We start from the raw sequence: 27,316 nt of genomic DNA, 5'->3' as shown, positions 1-27,316 counted from the left end.
AAAAACCAATTGAAGAGTTCATTTCCCCACCCACCTCCCTTGATTGCAATTTCATTCCCCCATTCCTCAATTTTGAAGACCAACCTTCTTCCACCCCATCTCCTTTGTATGATGACCATGGTTTCTTTGAGGGTGAGGCCTTGAGCTTAGATGATTTTGATGAAGAAGAGGTTCCATGTGATAAGGTTGAGGAGGTAGAACCTACTTTAGATGATTATGAAGATGAGAGTGAAGTGTTTGGTGAGGTTGAATCTCCAACTTCTATCTCAAATTTTCAAACATTGCCCTCCTCTTTCACCTTTGATGACCCTTTCTCTTCTACATTTTCCACCATTGAGATGGATGAGGCCTTTTTAGAGGGAGATTGTACTTCTCATGATTATTTTGAGCTACCTCCCAAGTTTGACCCTCAACCCTTTGATGAGCTTCCTTTGAACCTTGATCGTGATTTGAAGCTTTTGAGAGCTCTCTTAGGATGTGAAGTTTGTGAGGAGGATGTGATTGAGAATGAGCTTGATTTGAATGATGATGAATTGGAGGAGAGCCCTTTGGATGTGAGTTCATTGGATGAGAGAGCTTGTGTTTCAATGGATAGTGGTGTAAGTGAGCAAGCAATTCCTATTCCTTCACCTTACACCTCATTTTCAAGAAAGCTTGATCTTGTTCCCTCTTATCCCATATCATTACCTTCTTTTCTCATATCCCCTCCTTTTGAAAAGCCTTTAGTCCCTCAAGTGCCTCATTTGATGACTTTTGAGGATGATGGTGGGATTTTCAACCAAAAATATTTTGTTGGGAAGAATATGCCTTCTTCTTTTTCTTTAATTTCTCTTCCTTTTTCTTATATTCTTCTTTTTCCCTTCTCTCCTTCTTCTTCTTGGCATACTTCTTCTGAACTCCATAGGTGTGCACTATGCTTGTTGCATGCCTTATTTTTGTCATGTGCATACTTGCTCTCATATGAAATGTGTAGTAGTGCATTTGACAAGCTCTTGCGATCGTTGCAATATTATTTTACTAGAGCGGTCAAGCTTGGACCTTAAGCAAGCCTTTCTCGGGAAGTAACCCGTGTTTTAGATTAGATTTTCCTTTTCTTTTTAGAATAGATTTTTCTCTCATGGAAATGTTTGTGTGCCTTTTGCTAGGTACATAACTTGATATACTTTGGTGCTTCGATTTGGATCAAGAATCAAGGAAGGTTGACTCCTATTTCTGCGAGCATATGGAGACAAGGTTCAATTCGTGAGAAATTAGCTTTGAAAGGTTTAAATTGGGTCATTTGCGGGTATTTACACCCACCTCAAATCCGGTAATATCTTTCCTTGCTCTTTCTCTAGTGGATGATGACTTGTTGGACATATGTTGGTTTATTGGATTGATCTCCTTGTTTTCCCCTCCCATGGATTATATGATTTATGTTTGAGTGTATTGTCTCATTCAAGCTTGGGGGAGGGTATTCTATCATGTTTGGTGGAATGTTGATTCTTATGTGTTATGCACCTTTGTATATGCTTTTCCATGTTTCTTATATTTTGAAAAACTCCAAAAAAAGATTTTTGTTTCTATCAAGGCAAATTTGCAATGTGTTTTGTTATGTTCTTGCTTTGGACATAATAACATTTGGACTTGTATAATTGAATGCTTTTCTTCTTAAATGGTAACGGTGTGCACGGTTTGATGTTGATTCTAGGATAAAGCATGCTAAGGTAGTTGGTTAGAACTAGTGGGAACATGAAGCCGGATTCTACTTGTTTGTGGCATGTTTGGTAGTTGCTTCCTATAGTCGATTTGACGCCAATAGTGAGTTTTTGCTACAACCATGTGACTTCTATGTTTTTCAAGCCTTCTACCTTACTTGTATGAGCGGCATGGATCCTTGAATTTTTGCAAACCTAATCTTGAAACTTGACTCATAGATCTTGAATCCGAGACCGAACCATTTAGGAAGGACAAAGGCACCTTTTTCGGGGTGGTATTTTTCTATTTTTAGGATAGTTTGTTTTATTTTTTTTGTTATTTTTGGGTTTACATTTGCCTTCTTGCAACCATTTGAGCCTTATACCTTCTTTTCAAGCCACATCTTTAGATCTTTGGCCTTTTGTTTCATTCTCTTTCTTTTCTTGGTTTTTGTGAAGCAATTGATCATACTTGATGGAGTTTGTGGTGGAGAAGTTGAAATGTTTGGTTCTTATAAAAGCAAGATTGTGTTATGATTTCTTTGTGAATAATGGCAAATGAGTATGAGTAAAAGCCGTCCTTCATTATAAAAGGCATGGACAAATAAGTGCAAAAGTTGAAAAAGCCGTCCAAAGTTAAAAGAGGCGAGGACAAAGCACTATCAAAATAAAAAAGGAAAAAAAGTGAAAAATGAAAAATTCAAAATAATATTTTGATGTGAGTTTTCTCCCTTTTTGAGCATTGAGGACAATGCTCTCAATGCTCCATTTAAGCTTGGGGGGAAGCATTCTCACGCTTTTTGTGTATATGTTTGTGATTTATAGCTTTGAATAAGCTTGGGGGTGTTAGTTTGTTTTTGTTTGGTGACTACTTGATTGTGATTCTAAGAATTGGCCGTTCTTTGCTTCACTATTAGGAAAACCACCAAATTTTAAATTTTTGCCTACCTTCACCCTTTTGCCTTAACGTTACAACCTTGGACAAAGACCTTTTGACCTAAATGGTTGAGTCATTCATCGGTGGAGAGGAATGTGAGTTTTAGGAATAGGGAGAGGGGATGCAAAAGTCAAGATGTCGAGTAGCCTAAAAATTCTCTTTTTTCGGTTCCTTCGTGGAATCATTGGGATGCTCATTAGAGGTCGATTTGAAGCTATTAAGAAGAACGCGGTAAGATCGTTTGGGATGAAAGTGGATTGTGAAAGCTAGTTCCTATGCTTAGCATATTTATGTTTCAATCAACCTTGGGTATCTTGGAACGTGCACTCCCTTACTTGTTTAGAAAGATTTGCAGCCACTTGTGCTTGTACATTTGCAAAGGTCCTTTCATGAACATTTGTTTGCTTTTCTTGTATTTTGTTTTCTTTTTCATGCTTTGCCTTATTTGTATTACTATGAGAGTTATGGGTCAAACTCTTAGGATACCCTTACGAGACCTCACTCGTCCTCATAGGCGACTTTGGGGTTTAAAGGGCTTGTTGTAGCTAAAAGCAACCGTGATTCCTACGACAGTGAGTCTTAGTGTATATTCTTATCTTGAGTCTTTCTTTTTATTTTTCAATAAATTTTTCATCCTTGATCTTCCTTGCTTTGTTTTGCTCGAGGACGAGCAAAAGTTTAGCTTGGGGGAATTTGATGAGTGACATTTATGGCACTCATTTGGTCCCTTTTTGGATGAATTTCATTTCATTTTATTACTCTTTTCTTTAGTTTTCCTTAGTTTTATTCTAGTTTTCTTCATTTTATGCTTTTTGTAGTTAGTTTCTCTATTTTATGCATTTTCTAGTTTACTTGTTATTTTTCCCTTTTACTTGCTTTTTATCCTTTGTTTGTAGGTTGTGATTGATTGTCCAAGAATTCCCGAGCTTCCTCTCCATGATCTTTCATTGATTTTCATGCCTAAAGCTTGTGCAAGAAGTTTCAAGTCAAAGGGGGATCCAAGGAGCATGCTTCAAGGTCTTGTATATGCCTTTCTCATGGCTTATATCCTTCAAAAAATTCAAGAAAGTTACTGCCTACCTAGTCCTCCATCACCATCATCTAGGATGTGTACACCACATGAGCTAGGACGAAGAAGAAGAAAGGAGGTTGCAGTTTTGTGCGGGCGCACACGGGGAGTGTGCGGCCGCACATATGTCGTGTGCGGCCGCACATGGAGTGTGTGCGGGCGCACCTTTCTGGGTGTGTCCCGTGCGCACTTCTCTCTCTCCTCCGAGCGCCCGCACCTACGTGGGTCTATTCTTGGGCGTCAAAACCGACCTTCTCCTTCGTATATATAGTTATTTCCTTCTATTTTTGTAGTAAGAAGTTTGATAATAGAATTAGATCATATTCTTAGCTTAGTTGAGAGCTTCTCTCTCTAGATCTAGGGGTTAGTTTTAGGAGTAGATTTTAGAGAGAGAAAGTGAAGAATTTCAATGGTGATTGAGAGATTGAAGATCCAATGGTGACAATTGTATTGGAGATCTACTCTATTATCAATGAGCATTTCTAAACTCTATCTCATTTATTGTTTTGCTTAGTATTCATGTTTAGATTGTTTGATTTGATTGGATTTTGATGATTGATGATTGGTATTGGATTAGTGTAATTGTCCTTCTTTGATTGTAGATTCTTAGATTGTTGATTGTTGATTTCTTAGTTGTTTGTTGAATTGATGATGTTGCTAGAGTAGTTGTTTGGTTAGGGATTTGGTAAAGCTTGTATTATGTAATGGATTGATGTAGATTGGGGATTTTGATGGAGTTGATGATGGGATTAAATTGGTTAATTGATTAGTGCATGTGTGTGTTTGATTTAGGCTTGATCATCCTAGTTATTCACACTAGATTGCATTGTAAGTTCACTTTGATACGGACCATTGATTTGTGGCTTGCATTTACATGATTGAGGTGTCTTGTGATGTTTCCTAGCTAGAGTTTATCGTAGTTGACGCTAGTTAGACCTCTAGGAGATTAGCTTGATATGCTCTTTTGGTTGCATAATTGATCTTCCCTCACATTGCTTGACTTAGTCAACTTCCTAAACCAATTTGCATTGTTCATTGCCATTATAAGAGAATCCTAATCCCTAGCATTTTATTTGCTTGATTTCTTTGTCTTAGTAGTTGTTAGTATCCTCTTTTACCCTTCATCTTTGACCTAGCTTAGGCACATAATTGGAAGCACTTAGACATTACCGTTCCTTTGGGTTCGACCCTTGACTTACCTCTATACTTGTATTTAGGTTTGTTAAGTGTTTATAAATTTTGTTTGGCTTAGGAGGATTAGTCCAACGACCTAATTTTCTCACGTCAGACTCAATTAGCTTTTTTCAATGAATTTGACTTTATTTGATTCAAAAAGCTTTGTATGAATGTGTTTGACTTTCATTTGACTCAATTATCTTTGTTGAATGCATTCGAATTTCATTTGATTTAAAAAGCTTAGTTTGAATGTGCTTGACTTTCATTTGACTCAATTATCTTTGTTGAATGCATTTGACTTTTATTTAATTCAAAAAGCTTTTTCTGAATGTGTTTGACCTTCATTTGACTCAATTATCTTTGTTGAATGCATTTGACCTTCATTTGGTTCAAAAAGCTTTGTTTGAATGTGTTTGACATTCATTTGATTCAAAAAGTTTTGTATGAATGTGTTTGACTTTCATTTGACGTTCATTTGATTCATAAAGCATTGTTTGAATGTGTCTGACTTTCATTTGACTTAATTAGTTGTGGTGAAATCATTTGACTTTCATTTGATATAAAAAGCTTTATTTAAATGTGTTTAACTTTCATTTGATTCAAAAAGCTTTGTTTTAATGTGTTTGACTTTCATTTGATTAAAAAAAGCTTTGTTGAATGAGTTTGAATTTCATTTGACTCAATTAGCTTTGTTGAACGCATTGGACTTTCAATTGATTCAAAAAGCTTTGTATGAATGTGTTTGACTTTCATTTGACTCAGTTAGCTTCGTTGAATGCATTGACTTTCATTTGATTTTAAAAGCTTTGTTTGAATTTTTTTACTTTCATTTGGTTCAAAAAGCTTTGTGAATTGAGTTTGACTTTCAGTTTACTCAATTAGCTTTGTTGAATGCATTTGAATTTCATTTGATTTTAAAGCTTTGTTTAAATGTATTTGACTTTCATTTGGTTCTAAAAGCTTTGTTGAATGAGTTTGACTTTTTTTTTACTCAATTAGCTTTGTTGAATGCATTTGACTTTCATTTGATTAAAAAAGCATTGTATGAATGTGTTTGACTTTAATTTGACTCAATTAACTTTGTTGAATGCATTTGACTCTCTTTTGATTCAAAAAGCTTTATTTGAATGTTTCACTTTCATTTGACTCTATTAGCTTTGTAGAATGCATTGGACTTTCATTTGACTCAATTAGATTTGTATGAATGTGTTTGACTTTCATTTGACTTAATAAGCTTTGTTAATTGCATTTCACTTTCATTTAATTTTAAAAGCTTTATTTAAATGTGTTTGACTTTCATTTGACTCAATAAGCTTTGTTGAATGCATTTTACCTTCATTTGATGCAAAAAGCGTTTTTTGAATGTGTTTGACTTTCATTTGACTCAATCAACTATGATGAATGTATTTGGCTTTGATTTGATTCAAAAAGCTTTGTTTGAAAGTGTTTGACTTTCATTTGACTCAATTAGCTTTATTGAATGCATTTGACTTTTATTTGATTCAAAAAGCTTTGTATGAATGTGTTTGACTTTCATTTGACTCAATTATCCTTGTTGAATGCATTTGACTTTCATTTGATTTAAAAAGCTTTGTTTTAATGTGTTTGACTTTTATTTGAGTCAAAAATCTTTGTTGAATGCATTTGACTTTATTTGATTCAAAAAGCTTTGTTTGAATGAGTTTGACTTTCATTTGACTCAATAATCTTTGTTGAATGCATTTGACTTTCATTTGGTTTAAAAAGCGTTGTTGAATGTGTTTTGACTTTCATTTGTCTCAATTATCTTTGTTGAATGCATTTGAGTTTTATTTGATTCAAAAAGCTTTGTATGAATGTGTTTGACTTTATTTGACCCAATTACTTTTGTTGAATACATTTGACTTTCATTTGATTCAATACATCTTTTTTTGTTGCTATTGAAAACAAGTTGTCGTACTAGTTGTTGCTAGATTTCATCAAATTTCGTCTTGTTTCCATATATCAACAGATTCTGACAACTAATTTTTTTTTGTAGCGATTTAAAAACAAATTGAAGCAACAAATTTTTGAATTGTTCCTATTAGAAATTAGCCGTCTCACTAGTTGTTGCATTTTACATTCATTTGATACAAAAAGGTTTGTATGAATGTGTTTGACTTTCAGTTGACTCAATTAGGTTTGTTGAGTGCATTGGACTTTCATTTGATTCAAAAAGCTTTGTTTGAATGTGTTTGACTTTCATTTGAGTCAAAAAGCTTTGTTGAATGCATTTGACTTTCATTTGATTCAAAAAGCTTTGTTTGAATGTGTTTGACTTTCATTTGTGTCAAAAAGCTATGTTGAATGCATTTGACTTTCATTTGATTCAAAAAGCTTTGTTTGAATGTGTTTGACTTTCATTTGACTCAATTATCTTTGTTAAATGCATTTGACTTTCATTTGATTAAAAAAGCTTTGTTTGAATGTGTTTGACTTTCATTTGACTCAATTGTCTTTGTTGAATGTATTTGACTTTCATTTGATTCAAAAAGCGTTGTTGAATGTGTTTGACTTTCATTTGACTCAATTAGCTTTGTTGAATGTATTTGAGTTTTATTTGATTCAAAAAGCTTTGTATGAATGTGTTTGACTTTCATTTGACCCAATTACCTTTGTTGAATGCATTTGACTTTCATTTGATTCAATATATCTCTTTTTTATTGCTATTGAAAATAAGTTGTCTTACTAGTTGTTGCTATATTTCATCAAATTTTGTTCTGTTTCCATATATCAAAAAATACTGACAACTAATTTTTTATGTGTAGCGATTTAGAAACAACTTGAGGCAACAAACTTTTGAATTGTTCCTATTAGAAATTAGCTGTCTCATTATTGTTGCTAGATTATAACAGATTTTTTATTTGTTATCATTTAGCAATGCCATTTTACAAAACGATTGGCAACAAAATTTCTAGTTGTTGCTATTTGGGACACTTGTTTTACTATTTGTTGCTAAAATGACATCACATTTTAATTTGTTGCCATTAGAAACAAGTTGTCTCTTAAATTGTTGCTAATTTATTAAGAGTTATTGAAGTAATTTACATAATATGTTGTAATAAATAAAACGAAAACAAGTCATCTTGTTCACTACAAAAGAAATATTTGAAGGAATTAATAATCGTTCAATCACTTTTAGCAATAAAACGAAGGCGATAAAATAATATACATTATTTTATAAGTTCATTAGAAAGAGCATGTAGAAAATGGGAATGTTTCTTACTATTTTGCCTGAATTTGCTTGATTTTGGTTCTACAAGACCTTAAAACCTTATGAATTGCTTTGTTTTTGTGATTTCTTTGTTGAGGCAGTTATGAATACATATATTTGACATGACTTAAGCCTTTTCAAGTTCATTAGAAAGAGCATGTAGAAAATGGGAATGCTTCTTCCCATTTTGGCTGAATTTGCTTGATTTTGGCTGTACAAGACCTTAAAACCTTATAACATGCTTTTTTTTTTGTGATTTATTTTCTTAGGAAGTTATAAACAGATATATTTGACATGAATCAAGCCTTTTCAAGTTTATTAGAAAGAGCATGTAGAAAATGGGAACGCTTCTTCTCATTTTGCCCGAATTTGCTTGATTTCGGTTCTACCAGACCTTAAAACCTTATAACTTGTTTTTTCTTAGTGATTTCTATTCTAAGGCAAATACAAATACATATATTTGACATGATTCATGCCTTTATAAGTTCATTAGAAAGAGCATGTAGAAAGTGGGAACGCTTCTTCCCATTTGGGCAGAATTTGCTTGATTTTAGTTCTACAAGACCTTAAAACCTTATAACTTGCTTTGTTTTTGTGATTTCTTTTCTTAGGAAGTTATGAATACATATATTTGACATGAATCAAGCCATTTCAAGTTTATTAGAAAGAGCATGTAAAAAATGGGTGCTTCTTCCTATTCAGCTCGAATTTGCTTGATTTCGGTTTTACCGGTCCTTGAAAAGTTATAACTTGCTTTGTTTTTGTTATTTCTATGATTAGGAATTAGAAATACATATTTTTAATATTATTCAAATTTTTTTAGTTCATTTGAAAGAGCATGTAGAAAATGGGAATGCTTCTTACTATTTTGCCCGAATTTGCTTGATTTTGGTTCTACAAGACCTTGAAACCTTATAACTTGCTTTGTTTTTGTGATTTCTTTTGAAAGGCAGTTATAGATACATATATTTGACATGAATCAAGCCTTTTCAAGTTCATTAGAAAGACCATGTTGAAAATGGGTACACTTTTTCCCATTTTGCTGGAATTTGCTTGATTTTGGTTTTACAACACCTTAAAACCTTGTAACTTGCTTTGTTTTTGTGATTTTTAAGATTAGAAAATTAAAAATACATATATTTTATGTGATTCAAAAATTTATAAGTTCATTAAGATGAGCATTTAGAAAATGGAAAGGCTTCTTACTATTTTGCCCGAATTTGCTTGATTTTGGTTCTATAAGACCTTAAAACTTTAAAACTTACTTTGTTTTTGTGATTTATTTTGATAGGAAGTTATAAATACATATATTTGACATAAATCAAGCTTTTTCAAGTTTATTAAAAAGAGCATGTAGAAAAAGGGAATGCTTCTTACTATTTTGCCCGAATTTGCTTGATTTAAGTTCTACAAGACCTTAAAACCTTATAACTTGCTTTGTTTTTGAGATTTCTATGCTTATGAATTTATAAATACATATATTTCACATGATTCAAACAATTATAAGTTCATTAGAAAGAGCATGTAAAATTTGGGAATGCTTCTTAGTATTTTGCCCGAATTTGCTTGATTTTGGTTCTACAAGATCTTAAAACCTTATGAATTTCTTTGTTTTAGTGATTTCTTTTGTGAGGAAGTTATGAATACATATATTTGACAATGCTCAATCCTTTTTAAGTTCATTAGAAAGAGCATGTAGAAAATGAGAATGCTTCTTCCCATTTTGGCCGAATTTGCTTGATTTTGGCTCTAGAAGACCTTAAAACCTTATAACATGCTTTATTTTGTGACTTATTTTCTTAGGAAGTTAAAAATAAATATATTTGACATGAATCAAGCCTTTACAAGTTCATTATAAAGAGCATGTAAAAATGGGAACGCTTCTTCTCATTTTTCCCGAATTTGCTTGATTTCGGTTCTACCAGACCTTAAAACCTTATAACATGCTTAGTATTAGTTATTTCTATGCTTAGACAGTTACAAATACATATATTTGACATGATTCAACCCTTATAACATGTAAAAAATTGGAGCGCTTCTTCCCATTTGGGCCGAACATGCTTGATTTTGGTTCTACAAGACCTTAAAACTTTATAACATGCTTTGTTTTTGTGATTTCATTTCTTAGAATGTTATAAATAGATATTTTTGACATGAATCAAGCCGCTTCAAGTTCATTAGAAAGAGCATATAGAAAATGGGAACGCTTCTTCCCATTTCGCCCGAATTTACTTGATTTCGGTTCTACTCGACCTTAAATCCTTATAACTTTCTCTGTCTTAGAGGTTTTTATGCTTAGGAAGTTACAAATACATATATTTAAAATGATTCAAGCCTTTATAAGTTCATTAGAAAGAGCATTAGAAAATGGGAACGCTTCTTCCCATTTTGGCTGAATTTGCTTGATTTTAGCTCTACAAGATCTTAAAACCTTATAACATGCTTTATTTTTTGTGATTCATTTTCTTAGCATGTTATCAATACTTATATTTGATATGAATCAAGCCTTTTCAAGTTCATTAGAAAGAGCATGTAGAAAATGGGAACGCTTTTGCTCATTTTGCCTTAATTTGCTTGATTTCGGTTCTACCAGACATTAAAACCTTATAACTTACTGTTTTTTGTGATTTCTATGCTTAGGCAGTTATAAATACAAATATTTGACATGATTCAAGCATTTATAAGTTCATTAGAAAGAGCATGTAGAAAATGGGAATGTTTCTTACCATTTTACTGGAATATGCTTGATTTTGGTTCTACAAGAACTTAAAACCTTATAACATCCTTTTTTCGTGATTTCTTTTGTTAGGAAGTTATAAATACATATATTTGACATTAATCAAGCCTTTTCAAGTTCATTAGAAAGAGCATGTAGAAAATGGGAATGCTTCTTCTCATTTTTCCCGAATTTGCTTGATTTCGGTTCTACAAGTCCTTAAATCCTTATAACTTGCTTTGTCTTAGTGATTTCTTTGCTTAGGCAAATAAAAATACATATATTTGACATGATTCAAGCCTTTAGAAGTTCATTAGAAAGAGCATGTAGAAAATGGGAACGCTTCTTCCCATTTGGGCCGAATTTGCTTAATTTTGGTTCTACAAGACCTTAGAACCTTATAACATGCTTTTTTTTGTTATTTCATTTCTTAGCATGATATAAATAGATATATATGAGATGAATCAAGACTTTTCAAGTTCATTAGAAAGAGCATGTAGAAAATGGGAACGCTTCTTCCCATTTTGCCCGAATTTGCTTGATTTCGGTTCTACTAGACTTTAAAACCTTATAACTTTCTTTGTCTTAGTGATTTTTATGCTTAGGCAGTTACTAATACATATATTTTACATGATTCAAGCCTTTATAAGTTCATTAGAAAGAGCATGTAGAAAATGGGAACGCTTCTTCCTATTTGGGCCGAATTTGCTTAATTTTGGTTGTACAAGACCTTAGAACCTTATAACATGCTTTTTTTTTGTTATTTTATCTCTTAGCATGTTATAAATACATATATATGACATGAATCAAGCCTTTTCAAGTTCATTAGAAAGAGCATGTAGAATATGGAAACGCTTCTTCCCATTTTGCCCGAATTTGCTTGATTTCGGTTCTACTAGACCTTAAAACCTTATAACTTTTTTTGTCTTAGTGATTTATATGCTAAGGCAGTTACTAATAAATATATTTTACATGATTCAAGCCTTTATAAGTTCATCAAAAAGAGCATGTAGAAAATGGGAACGCTTTTTACAATTTGAGCCGAATTTGGTTGATTTTGGTTCTACAAGACCTTAAAACCTTATAACGTCCTTTGTTTTTGTGGTTTTTTTTTTCTAGGAGTTATAAATACATATATTTGACATGAATCAAGCCTTTTCAATTTCATTAGAAAGAGCATGTAAAAAATTGGTGCTTCTTCGTATTTTGGTCGAATTTGCTTGATTTCGGTTCTACCAGTCCTTAAAACCTCATAACTTGCTTTGTTTTTGTTATTTCTATGGTTAGGAATTATAAATACATATATTTACATTATTCAAGTTGTTTTTAGTTCATTAGAAAGAGCATGTAGAAAATGAAAATGCTTCTTACTATTTTGCCCAAATTTGCTTGATTTTGGTTCTACAAGACCATAAAACCTTATAACTTGGTTTGTTTTTGTGTTTTCTTTTGTTAGGCAGTTGTAAATACATATATTTAACATGAATAAAGCCTTTTCAAGTTCATTAGAAAGAGCATGTTGAAAATGGGTACGCTTTTTCCCATTTTGTCCAAATTTGCTTGATTTTGGTTCTAAAACACCTTAAAACCTTATAACTTGCTTTTTTTTTGTGATTAATATTCTTAGAAAATTATAAATACATATATTTGACATGACTCAAGCATTTAAAAGTTCATTAGAAAGAGCATGTAGAAAATGGGAACGCTTCTTACCATTTTGCCCGAAAATGCTTGATTTTGGTTCTACACGACCTTAAAACCTTATAAAGTCCTTTTGTTTGTGATTTATTTTGTTATGAAGTTATAAATACATATATTTGACATTACTCAAGCCTTTTCATGTTCATTAGAAAGAGCATGTTGAAAATGGGAATGTTTTTTCCCATTTTGCTCGAATTTGCTTGATTTCGGTTCTACAAGACCTTAAAACCTTATAGCTTGCGTTTTTTTTTGTGATTTCTATGCTTAGGCAGTTATAAATACATATATTTTACATAATTCAAACATTTATAAGTTCATTAGAAAGAGCATGTAGAAAATGGGAATGCTTTTTACTATTTTGCCCGAATATGCTTGATTTTGGTTCTACAAGAGCTTAAAACCATATAACATCCTTTTTTTGTGATTTCTTTTGTTAGGAAGTTTTAAATACTTATATTTGACATGAATCAAGCCTTTTCAAGTTCATTAGAAAGAGCATGTAGAAAATGGGAACGCTTCTGCTCATTTTGCCCAAATTTGCTTGATTTCGGTTCTACCAGACCTTAAAACCTTATAACTTGCTTTTTTTTGTGATTTTTATTCTTAGGCAGTTATAAATACATATATTTGACATGATTCAAGCATTTATAAGTTCATTAGAAAGAGCATGTAGAAAATGGGAATGCTTCTTACTATTTTGCCCGAATATGCTTGATTTTGGTTCTACAAGACCTTAAAACCTTATAACATCCTTTTTTTGTGATTTCTTTTGTTAGGAAGTTATAAATACATATATTTGACATGAATCAAGTCTTTTCAAGTTCATTAGAAAAAGCTTGTAGAAAATGGGAACGCTTCTTCTCATTTTGCCCGAATTTGCTTGATTTCGGTTCTACCAGACCATAAAACCTTATAAATTGCTTTGTCTTAGTGATTTCTATGATTTGGCAGTTACTAATACATATATGTGACATGATTCAAGCCTTCATAAGTTCATTAGAAAGAGCATGTAGAAAATGGGAACGCTTCTTCCTATTTGGGCCGAATTTGGTTGATTTTGGTTCTATAAGACCTTAAAACCTTATAACATCCTTTGTTTGTTGTGATTTCTTTTGTTAGGAAGTTATAAATACATATATTTGACTTGACTGAAGCCTTTTCAAGTTCATTAGAAAGTGCATGTAGAAAATGAGAACGCTTCTTCTCATTTTGCCTGAATTTGCTTGATTTCGGTTCTACCAGACCTTTAAACCTTATAAATTGCTTTCTCTTTGTTATTTATTTGCTTAGGCAGTTACAAATACATATATTTAACATGATTCAAGCCTTTATAAGTTCATTAGAAGGAGCATGTAGAAAATGGGAACGCTTCTTCCCATTTTGGCCGAATTTGCTTGAAAGGTCAATGATTTTATTACATTTGCTACCACACAAGACAATGTCGTGATAGATGGTGTGATGAAATATCCATGTGCACAGTGTCGAAATATTACTTATCAAGATCTTGATACCATTAAGGAGCATCTCTATAGGAATGGTTTTTTGCCTAACTATTTCCAATGGGTTTTTCATGGTGAACTGCACTTCCAAAGAGAATCCCAAAGTAGCAGCTCCATATCCACCGAGGATGCATTGAACCCATATATAAACATGGTATTACATGCCTTTGGACTAGAAGGTGGTTTAGAATATATTAAAGAAGAGCCACATGCTAGTTACAAGAAGTTCTTTGACATGTTGAAGGCAGCGGAAGAGCCATTGTATGATGGCTGCAAGTTGTCTGTATTGTCTGCTACTGCAACGATGGAAAACATCAAGTGCGAGTATAATATTCCACATAAAGCTATATATGGTGTTGCTTCCTTAATGTAAGACATGTGCCCAGATGAAACCAAGATGACAAATAGTTTTTACAAGACTAAGAAATTGCTTGAAAGGCTAGAACTTCTACACCAAAAGATTCATGTATGTCCAAATGGCAACAATTAGAGAAAGTGGAAACAATTCTCCTCATAGTGCTCTTATTTACTTTCCTATAGGCCCGAGATTACAAAGATTATATGCAACAAGATCTACTGCGGAGCAGATGAGGTGGCATAAAGATAATCCTCGAGTTCATGGCCTTATGTCTCATCCAAGTGATGGAGAGGCGTGGAAACACCTAGATAAAGAGTACCCTTCTTTTGCAGCAGAGCCTAGAAATGTCCGACTAGGCCTTTGTATCGAAGGATTTTCACCATTTGGAAAGACAGGAAGGCAATATTCTTGTTGGCCCGTTATTTTAACTCCTTATAATCTTCCACCTGAATTGTGCATGAAGAAACCTTTTATGTTTCTAAGTTTGATAATTCCAAGTCCGAAGAATCCTAAAGGGAATCTCGATGTGTACTTGCAACCTCTTATTGAAGAGTTAAAGCAATTATGGGAGGTTGGGTTACCGACTTACGACATCTCGCAAAAACAAAATTTTCAATTGAAGGCTGCATCGCTTTGGACTATTAGTGATTTTCCGGCTTATGACATGCTTTCGGGATGGACCACGTCGGGTAGCTTAGCTTGCCCATATTTTATAGAAAACACTAAGGCTTTCACTCTTAAAAATGGTGGAAAACAAAGTTGGTTTGATTGTCACCGTCAGTTTTTACGCCATGATCATAATTTTCGAAAAAATAAGAATGCTTTTTTTAAAGACAGAGTTGAGAATGATTCCCCACCACCACGAATGAGTGGTGAGGACATTTGGAATCGAGTATCTTTATTTCCAAAAACTGTTGAGCAAATAAAGGGTGATGATAACGAGGCAGAAGGATATGGAAAGTTCCACCATTGGACAAAGCACAGCGTCTTTTGGGAGCTTCCATATTGGAGCAAGCTCTTGATACGCCACAATCTTGATGTCATGCACATTGAAAAAAATGTATTTGATAATGTGTTTCACACTGTAATGGATGTTAAGGGTAAAACTAAAGACAATGTGAAAGCAAGAAGAGACTTGGGGGAGTATTGTAAACGACGAAAATTGGAGGCGCAAGATGTTGTTAATAGTAAAGGGGAAAAACGGACTTTAAAACCGAATGCTCCTTTTGTGTTGCCTAAAGAGAAAAGGAAACTTATTTGTGAATGGGAGAAGAAATTAAAGTTTCCTGATGGATATACTTCTAATTTAGGTAGATGCATTGATTTAAAGGACTGTAAGCTATTCGATATGAAAAGTCATGATTGTCATGTTTTTATGCAACGATTGCTACCAGCGGTATTTAAAGACTTGTTATCCTTAAATGTGTGGAATGTTATTACTAAGTTGAGCCAATATTTTAGAGATCTTTGCGCGACCACCTTAAAAATTACTGACATGGTGCGATTGGAAGCAATTATTCCTGAAATTATTTGCAAATTAGAGAGAATATTTCCGCCTGGTTTTTTTAATAGTATGGAGCATCTTCCTATTCATTTGCCATATGAGGCAAAAATTGGTGGGCCGGTTCAATATAGGTGGATGTACCCTTTTGAGAGGTAATTATATAAAATTCATCTTTTACTTTCTTTTTTTAAAAATTAATTTGAAGATACTTAGCATTTTTTATTATAGGTTTTTATACCATTTAAAGAGGAAAGTGGGTCATAAAGCGCGAGTGGAAGCCTCAATTTGTAATGCCTACCTACTCGAGGAGGTAACAAATTTTTGCTCCCTTTATTTTGAAGAAGAAGTTGACTCTAAGGTGAAGGATTTAGGATTGAGTGCACATGCTGAAAGTGAATTGAACAATAATCCTAACTTACCTGAGATGTTCTCTTCAACTTTTGGACATAGTTGGTTAGAAGGTCAAGTTTGTTACCTTGTTGAAAAAGATTACAAAGTTGCTCACCAATATGTTCTAAGTAATTGTGAAACTCTACAGCAATATGAAAGGTAAATTTCTATAAAGGTACCATAACATGTTGCTCGTAACATATCTATATGTTTACATACTAATATAATTAACAGTTTGTTTGAAGAACAAAAGATTAGAGAACATAGATGCCAAAGTTCAGATGAAGTTTGGATCAAATATGAAGACATATATCCTGATTGGTTCTAAGATTATGTAAGTCACTTAACTAATATAAAATACTAATTAAATATATGATTAACTAGTGTTTTTAGCATGTTAGTATATGACCGTAATGACATTTTGAACCTTTGATTAATATAGGTATTGGAAAAGGGCATCAAAAATGACATTGTTCGCTCGTTAGCATTTGGACCACTAACAAGAGTTCGAAAATTTAATCACTATCACATCAATGACTATCATTTTCATACTCTTTCTCATTGGAAAAACAAGTAGAATCCCCCGTATTTATAAATATATTATAAATGAATTTTTATTTCATTTATAATATTTGTGTGTGTTTTTCCGGGATTTAAGTTTTAAAGTTCCAAATTATTTTTGGGTTGATAATTGATTTTGTTCTAAAAGGATTTTTAATTGTCCACTCTACATTTATGCCATACATATTAGACAAATCTAGTCCATTTCATTTATCTAATTGGCCCATTAATTTTATGAGGCCCAATCTTAAAACTAACCCTACACCACTCTATCTCCTATAAGTACCCCATACATCCCCAAATTTTATCCCCACACAAAAGGTTAGTCTTATTTTTTTTTCCTCCTCTTTATTTTCTTTATTTTATTTTTCCTTTTTTATTTATTTTTTATTTTTTCTTCCTTTCTTTTCCTTTTCTTTTTTTTTTCTTTCTTTTCTTTTCCTCCTCCTTCCTACGTGAGCCATGCTCACTGCTTCCCCCAACTGCCATTGTTGCTGCTCCTGTTCATGGCCGCTGCCACCACCGGCGGGCCTCCCTGCCGCCGCCACCTGGTCGCCGGCGACCACCCAGCCGGCGCCTACCACTGCAGCCACCTTTTCCCCCTTCTTCCTCCTTTGTTTTCTTATATTTTGCTCCAAAATTATTACTTTTGTTTTGGGTTTTATTTTTGTAGTATAAAGATTATATTTTTAGTATTAAAATCATGTTTTTAATAGTTTAAATTATTAATTTCAGATTTATAATTGTTATTATAATTTTCAGATTTTATAATTATAAAACCTAGGGTTTTAATTTATTGAAATTGGTATTTTAGGGTTCTAATGACTAATTAATTTGGGGATTTTGTTCCTAGTCAATTTCTAATGATTAATTAAGCATAAAGACATATTTTAAAGGAAGTTTTAAGGACTTTTAATGTAGATTATATTGCTGGAAATTTTTGTATGTATTAATTTGTGATTATAGGTTATTTTCTAGGAGGTGATTATTCCTTAGGAGACTTTTAAGTGATTAAAAGTGGCGCAAAGGATTGTTTACACGAGGTACGTACATGTCTACTTCGTTGCAAGTAGTGTCATGTTTAGGTACCAAAAAGAACGAACTTAGTTTCTTGATTAGAGAACAATTGGATGGAAATTGTTTGGTTATATATTTAATTAATTCCTGTATTTATGTTTATGAGGTATGTTTTGGTGAATTAAATATGCTTGAATGGAATCATGGATGCAAGTATGTTGAATTATATTGGATTAATTGTTTGTATGGAATGTTGATACAAACATATTTTATTGGATTGATTTATTAACCACATTTGGATTATTAAAGGATTGGAATTGAATGGTTTAAGTGGAATGAATTTATTAATTATTCCACAATGTTATTTATTTATTTATTACTCAATCATGACTTGTTAGTATGTTGAGTAAAGGTGGATTATTAAGCCGAAATGGCTAGGTGGGTTGACTATGTTCAACAATTTTGGATAATTTGGAAGTTTAATGGAATTAAAGGTCAACTTGTGATGTGATCACCATTGTCCTAAATAAGATTAAAAGTGAATTGATTTATTATTGTTATGTATGGTCTACTTGAATGAGTCGGATATTAATTAACATTGTAATCACGTAAAGTGAAACATGGATGAGCAATAAAACTCTAGAAAGCGTGCACTTCTAGAGTATTGACAATTATGGGTTGGGGTACACGGTGGTAGCCTGTGGCTTTTCGAGGCTTGTTTGATCAACATGTCCTCTTCTCTTTTGGTATTTACATTTTATTTTATAATGAAAGTTAGATGGGATCCTAGACTAACTTTGTGAGAATGGAGTCGCGCCCATTCTTGCATCGCGCTAAACTTTTATTTCAAATGGTCATTTGGGACCAAAATGATTTGGTGGATTGGACAACCTCATCTATTGCTTACTCCAAACTAAAGTAATTAAATTAAATATAGAGTCAAGTTTTTGGAATTGGTTAGTAAGTATGTTGAGTCAATTGAATTGTTTAAGTGTGAAGTCTTGATTAATGAATTTGTGTTATATGTTTATTTACTTTAATTAGTTGAGCATGCTAGGTTTTGTGCGTTGTAACTTGTATGTACTTAGCTTTGCTTGTTGCGTGCTTTTTGTATGTCTTTCTTTAGTCATGGCCTTCACTTTTCAATGACCCTGTGATGATCCAATTATTACACTTGTATTATTGGGGAGCAGTATTGCACAGGTTAGCTTGATGATGTGAAGTTCAGGGATTTGACAAACGCATTGTCAAGGGATTGTGTGATTTAGAGTATTCGATTCTTGTGTTGAACTTATTTATGCTTTGCTATTTCGTTTATGTCTTGGATTTTGATTATTGGTTTGGTTTTAAATAAGGGCCTTTATGGTTCCAACTTGTAAGCCTTGGCTTATTCGTTTTCTGAAATGTGTTATTTAAAGACTTATGTTTGGTTTTCCGCTGCAATACTTTGACAAAGCCTTAACGTTTTAACACGTGGCGGTAACATGTCAATGGTTCTCCACTCTTTTATTTAAAGGAAGTGGTTTGGAAAAGGGAGAATTATTGGGGTGTTACAACAAGTCAACTATGAATTATGGTATATGTGTGAAAAGTGTCCAAGGAAGTGATTATTATGGAATTATACAAGAAATAATAGAGTTAACTTATGTTGGAGCAAGAAAACGTTATACAACAGTGTTGTTTAAATGTGAGTGGTTTGATGTTAGACTTGGCATTAGGATACATGATAATTATAATCTTGTTGAGGTGAACCATTCAAAAAGATATCCAAAGTATGATCCGTTCGTACTGGCATATTAAGCCGAACAAGTATATTATGCTCCTTGTCCTAGTAGTAGTAGTAGTAATGAAAGAAATCAATGGTGGTTTGTTTTCAACATTAAGGCTAGAGGAGTTATTGATGCGCCCGTTGAGCCTAATGCATCCCAAGTTGCTTCAATTGAAAATCCTCCTTTGTTATCTGAATTTGAAGTAGATGAGGAAGAAGCCCAAGAGCTTTCTTGTATTGAATATGAGGAAGTGGAAGAGGGAGAGGATGAGGAGGAGGAGGAGGAGGAGGAGGAGGAGGAGGAGAAATTAGAGGAAGATGATGATGAAGAGGAAGATGAAGAAAATAGTTCATTTTAGATTAGACATTTTACTTTTTACTTTGGTTATCTTAATTTTCAAATATTTTTAATGCCTTTAACTTCTTGTTATTGTAATTTTGATAATTAAATTTTATATTATATGAAATTTATATCATATAGTTAATATTACTTCTTTAGTATATTTAACTCTTATAGTGCCTATATTACCTTGTCTTTTCTCATTTTCTAGTGTGCAGATACACAAAAATGGTTCTAACTAGAGGTGGCTTTAATGGGAGGGGTCCAATCATTAGGCGTCAACCTAATGTTTCATCACAACTTTCTTCTCAACAAACACCATCACATGGTAAAATGAATGATAATTCTCATATTGTAGAACTACATAGGGATCAAGAGGAGATGGAAATTGATGATGCAGATGGTGCTGGCTATAACGAAAATTAAGAGGAAGTAGAATTTCCTGATGACACGGGTAATCCAGATGTTTCTGAAGTATTGCACAAAACTGAGGGACGGTGAGTAACCTTAGTTAATACTACCTCCGTTTCTTTTTAGTTGACACGTATTCCTTTTTAGGAAGTTTCTTTTTAGTTGACACATTTAAAATTTTTACCTTGCATTTACAAGCTACCCCACTTGCCTTTTCATTCTCTATCACTCTCTCTCCTCTCCTTAATATATGTGCCTAAATCAAACGCGTCAACTAAATAGAAACGGTGGAAGTACAATTGAATTGGTATATATAATGTGTTTGACTTTCATTTGACTAAATTAGCTTTGTATAATTTGTTTGACTTTAATTTGACTCAATTAGCTTTGTTAATTGCATTTAACTTTCATTGAATTCAAAAAGCTTTGTTTGATTGTGTTTGACTTTCATTTGATTCAAAAAGCTTTGTTTGAATGTGTTTGACTTTCATTTGACTCAATTAGCTTTGTTAAATGCATTTTACTTTCATTTGATTCATAAGGCTTCGTTTCAATGTGTTTGACTTTCATTTGACTCAATTAGCTTTGTTTAATGCATTTGACTTTCATTTGATTAAAAAAACATTGTTTGAATTTGTTTGACTTTCATTTGACTCAATTATCTTTGTTGAATGCATTTGACTTTGATTTGATTCAAAAAGCTTTGTTTGAATGTGTTTGACTTTCGTTTGTGTCAAAAAGCTTTGTTGAATGCATTTGACTTTCATTTAACTCAAAAAGCTTTGTTTGAATGTGTTTCACTTTTATTTGACTTATTTACCTTTGTTGAATGCATTTGACGTTGATTTGGTTCAAAAGCTTTGTTTAAATGTGTTTGACATTTATTTGATTCAAAAAGCTTTATTAAATTTGTTTGACTTTCATTTGACTCAATTATCTTTGTTGAATGCATTTGACTTTCATTTGATTCAAAAAGCATTGTTTAAATGTGTTTGACTTTCATTTCACTCAATTAGCATTGTTGAATGCATTTTACTTTCATTTGATTCAAAAAGCTTTGTTCGTATGTGTTTAACTTTCATTTGACTCAATTATCTTTGTTGAATGCATTTGACTTTCATTTGATTCAAAAAGCATTGTTTAAAAGTGTTTGACTTTCATTTCACTCAATTAGCATTGTTGAATGCATTTTACTTTCATTTGATTCAAAAAGCTTTGTTTGAATGTGTTTAACTTTCATTTGACTCAATTTGCTTTGTTGAATGCATTTGATTTTCATTTGATTCAAAACGTATTGTTTGAATGTGTTTGACTTTCATTTGACTCAATTAGCTTTGTTGAATGCATTTGACTTTCATTTGATTGAAAAAGCTTTGTTAGAATGTGTTTGACTTTCTGTTGAGTCATAAAGCATTAATGAATGCACTTGACTTTCGTTTAATTTAAAAAGCTTTGTTTAAATGTGTTTGACTTTCATTTGACTCAATTAGCTTTGTTGAATGCATTTGACTTTCAATTGATTCAAAAAGCTTTATTTGAATGTGTTTGTCTTTCATTTGACTCAATTAGCTTGTAGAATGCATTTGACTTTCATTTGACTCAATTAGCTTTGTATGAATGTGTTTGATTTTCATTTGACTAAATTAGCATTGTTAATTGCATTTCACTTTCATTTAATTCACAAAGCTTTCTTAAAATGTGTTTGACTTTCATTTAACTCAATTAGCTTTGTTGAATGCATTTTACTTTCATTTGATTAAAAAAGCTTTGTTTGAAGGTGTTTGACTATTATTTGACTTAATTAGCTTTGTTGAATGTATTTGAATTTCCTTTGATTCAAAAAGCTTTGTTTGAATGTGTTTGACTTTGATTTGACTTAATTATCTCTGTTGAACGCCTTTGACTTTCATTTGATTCAAAAATCATTGTATGAATGTGTTTGACTTTTATTTGACTCGATTATCTTTATTGAATGCATTTGACTTTCATTTGATTCAAAAAGCTTTGTTTAGATGTGTTTGACTTTCATTTGAGTCAAAAATATTTGTTGAATGCATTTGACTTTCATTTGATTCAAAAAGCTTTGTTTGAATGTGTTTGACTTTCATTTGACTCAATTATCTTTGTGGAACGCATTTGACTTTCATTTGATTCAAAAAGCTTTGCGTGAATGTGTAACACCCCGACCCCCAACCAATTAGGGAGGGGCCTATTGTCACGAAATGCGCATGGAGGGCTAACAACTGTCCCCACAGACCAACACAAGTCCTTCCGGCGCATTTTGTCCTCACTCATGCGCACCCCGGGAAAACTTCCCAGGAGGTCACCCATCCAAAGACTACTCCCAGCCAAGCACGCTTAGCTATGGAGTATTCTTAGCATATGAGCTCCCTAAAAGAAAGATGCATCTTGTTGATATGAGTAGTATATCAAACTCCTTTTAAAGAAATCATGAGGGGTATTACAGAATAAGTTTGACTTTCATTTGACTCAATAATCTTTATTGAATGAATTTGACTTTGATTTGATTCAAAAAGCTTTGTTTGAATGTGTTTGACTTTCATTTGAGTAAAAAATCTTTGTCGAATGCATTTGACTTTCAGTTGATTCAAAAAGCTTAGTTTGAATGTGTTTGACTTTCATTTAACTCAATTAGCTTTGTAGGACGCATTTGACTTTCATTTGACACAATTAGCTTTGTATGAATGTGTTTGACTTTCATTTGACTCAATTAGCTTTGTTAATTTCATTTCACTTTCATTTTTTTCAAAAAGCTTTGTTTGAATGTGTTTGACTTTCATTTGACTTAATTAGCTTTGTTGAATGCATTTGACTTTCGTTCGATTCAAAAAGCTTTGTCTGAATGTGTTTGACTTTCATCTGATTCAAAAACCTTTATATGAATGTGTACGACTTTAATTTGACTCAATTATCTTTGTTGAATGCATTTGACCTTCATTTGATTCAAAAAGTTTTGTATGAATGTGTGTGACTTTCATTTGACTCTATTATCGTTATTGAATTCATTTGACTTTCATTTGATATAAAAAGTGTTGTTTGAATGTGCATGACTTTCATTTGAGTAAAAAAACTATGTTGAAAGCATTTGAATTTCATTTGACTTAAAAAGCTTTGTTTGAATGCGTTTGACTTTCATTTGACTCAATTATCTTTGTTGAATAAATTTGACTTTCATTTTATTCAAAAAGCTTTGTATGAATGTGTTTGACTTTCATTTGACTCAATTATCTTTATTGAATGCATTTGACTTTCATTTGATTCAAAAAGCTTTGTTTGAATGTGTTTGACTTTCATTTGACTCAGTCATCTTTGTAGAATGCATTTGACTTTCATTTGATTCAAACAGCTTTGTTTGAATGTGTTTGACTTTCATTTGGCTCAACTATCTTTGTTGAATGCATTTGACTTTCATTTGATTCAAAAAGCTGTGTTTGAATGTGTTTGACTTTCATTTGAATCAATTAGCTTTGTTGAATGCATTTGACTTTCATTTGATTCAAAAAACTTTATATCAATGTGTTTTACTTTTATTTGACTCAATTATATTTATTGAATGCATTGGGCTTTAATTTGGCTTAAAAAGCTTTGTTTGAATGTCTTTGACATTCATTTGATTCAAAAAGATTTGTATGAATGTGTTTGACTTTCATTTGACGTTCATTTGATTTATAAACCATTGTTTGAATGTGTTTGACTTTCATTTGACTCAATTAGCTTTGTTGAACGCATTTGATTTCGGTTCTACTAGACCTTAAATCCTTATAACTTTCTTTGTCTTAGAGATTTTTATGCTTAGGCAGTTACAAATACATATATTTGAAATGATTCAAGCCTTTATAAGTTCATTAGAAAGAGCATGTAGAAAATGGGAACGCTTCTTCCCATTTTGGCCGAATTTGCTTGATTTTAGCTCTACAAGACCTTAAAACCTTATAACATGCTTTATTTTTGTGATTTATTTTCTTAGGAAGTTATACATACATATATTTGATATGAATCAAGCCTTTTCAAGTTCATTAGAAAGAGCATGTAGAAAATGGGAACGCTTCTTACCATTTTACCCGAATAAGCTTGATTTCGGTTCAACCAGACATTAAAACCTTATAACTTACTGTTTTTTTTTATTTCTATTCTTAGGCAGTTATAAATACATATATTTGACATGATTCAAGCATTTATAAGTTCATTAGAAAGAGCATGTAAAAAATGGGAATGCTTCTTACCATTTTACCCGAATAAGCTTGATTTTGGTTCTACATGACCTTAAAACCTTATAACATCCTTTTTTCATGATTTCTTTTGTTAGGAAGTTTAAATACATATATTGACATTAATCAAGCCTGTTCAAGTTCATTAGAAAGAGCATGTAGAAAATGGGAACGCTTCTTCTCATTTTGCCCGAATTTGCTTGATTTCGGTTCTACAAGTCCTTAAATCCTTATAACTTGCTTTGTCTTAGTGATTTCTTTGCTTAGGCAGTTACAAATACATATATTTGACATGATTCAAGCCTTTAGAAGTTCATTAGAAAGAGCATGTAGAAAATGGGAGCGCTTCTTCTCATTTGGGCCGAATTTGCTTAATTTTGGTTCTACAAGACCTTAGAACCTTATAACATGCTTTTTTTTTTGTTATTTCATTTCTTAGCATGTTATAAATAGATATATATGACATGAATCAAGCCTTTTCAAGTTCATTAGAAAGAGCATGTAGAAAATGGGAACGCTTCTTCCCATTTTGCCCGAATTTGCTTGATTTCGGTTCTACTAGACCTTAAAACCGTATAACTTTCTTTGTCTTAGTGATTTCTATGCTTAGGCAATTACTAATACATGTATTTTACATGATTCTATCCTTATTAAGTTCATTAGAAAGAGCATATAGAAAATGGGAACGCTTTTTACCATTTGGGCCGAATTTGGTTGATTTTGGTTCTACAAGACCTTAAAACCTTATAACATCCTTTGTTTTTGTGATTTCTTTTTCTAGGAGTTATAAATACATATATTTGACATGAATCAAGCCTTTTCAAGTTCATTAGAAAGAGCATGTAAAAAATTGGCTTTTGATTTTGATTTGATTCAAAAAGCTTTGTTTCAATGTGTTTGACTTTCATTTAACTTTATTAGCTTTGTTGAATGCATTTGACGTTGATTTGATTCATAACGTATTGTTTGAATGTGTTTGACTTTCATTTGACTCAATTAGCTTTGTTGAATGCATTTGACTTTCATTTGATTGAAAAAGCTTTGTTTGAATGTGTTTGACTTGCTATTGAGTCATAAAGCATTAATGAATGCACTTGACTTTCGTTTAATTTAATAAGCTTTGTTTGAATGTGTTTGAATTTCATCTGACTCAATTAGCTTTGTTGAATGCATTTGACTTTCAATTGATTCAAAAAGCTTTATTTGAATGTGTTTGTCTTTCATTTGACTCAATTAGCTTTGTAGAATGCATTTGACTTTCATTTGACTCAATTAGCTTTGTATGAATGTGTTTGATTTTCATTTGACCAAATTAGCATTGTTAATTGCATTTCACTTTCATTTAATTCAAAAAGCTTTGTTAGAATGTGTTTGACTTTCATTTAACTCAATTAGCTTTGTTGAATGCATTTTACTTTCATTTAATTAAAAAAGCTTTGTTTGAAGGTGTTTGACTATTATTTGACTTAATTAGCTTTGTTGAATGTATTTGAATTTCCTTTGATTCAAAAAGCTTTGTTTGAATGTGTTTGACTTTTATTTGACTTAATTATCTCTGTTGAACGCATTTGACTTTCATTTGATTCAAAAATCATTGTATGAATGTGTTTGACTTTTATTTGACTTGATTATCTTTATTGAATGCATTTGACCTTCATTTGATTCAAAAAGCTTTGTTTAGATGTGTTTGACTTTCATTTGAGTCAAAAATCTTTGTTGAATGCATTTGACTTTCATTTGATTCAAAAAGCTTTGTTTGAATGTGTTTGACTTTCATTTGACTCAATTAGCTTTGTTGAATGCATTTGACTTTCATTTGATTGAAAAAGCTTTGTTTGAATGTGTTTGACTTGCTATTGAGTCATAAAGCATTAATGAATGCACTTGACTTTCGTTTAATTTAATAAGCTTTGTTTGAATGTGTTTGAATTTCATCTGACTCAATTAGTTTTGTTGAATGCATTTGATTTTCAATTGATTCAAAAAACTTTATTTGAATGTGTTTGTCTTTCATTTGACTCAATTAGCTTTGTAGAATGCATTTGACTTTCATTTGACTCAATTAGCTTTGTATGAATGTGTTTGATTTTCATTTGACCAAATTAGCATTGTTAATTGCATTTCACTTTCATTTAAATCAAAAAGCTTTGTTAGAATGTGTTTGACTTTCATTTAACTTAATTAGCTTTGTTGAATGCATTTTACTTTCATTTGATTAAAAAAGCTTAGTTTGAAGGTGTTTGACTATTATTTGACTTAATTAGCTTTGTTGAATGTATTTGAATTTCCTTTGATTCAAAAAGCTTTATTTGAATGTGTTTGACTGTGATTTGACTTAATTATCTCTGTTGAACGCATTTGACTTTCATTTGATTCAAAAATCATTGTATGAATGTGTTTGACTTTTATTTGACTCGATTATCTTTATTGAATGCATTTGACTTTCATTTGATTCAAAAAGCTTTGTTTAGATGTGTTTGACTTTCATTTGAGTCAAAAATCTTTGTTGAATGCATTTGACTTTCATTTGATTCAAAAAGCTTTGTTTGAATGTGTTTGACTTTCATTTGACTCAATTATCTTTGTGGAACGCATTTGACTTTCATTTGATTCAAAAAGCTTTGCATGAATGTGTCACACCCCGACCCCCAACCAATTAGGGAGGGGCCTATTATCATGAAATGCGCATCGAGGGCTAACAACTGTCCCCACAGACCAACACAAGTCCTTCC

Source organism: Chenopodium album, chromosome 20 (genome assembly GCF_948465745.1).
Source record: "Chenopodium album chromosome 20, dcCheAlbu1.1, whole genome shotgun sequence".
Lineage (NCBI taxonomy): Eukaryota > Viridiplantae > Streptophyta > Magnoliopsida > Caryophyllales > Amaranthaceae > Chenopodium > Chenopodium album.
Note: the sequence above shows the minus strand (reverse complement) of the source record.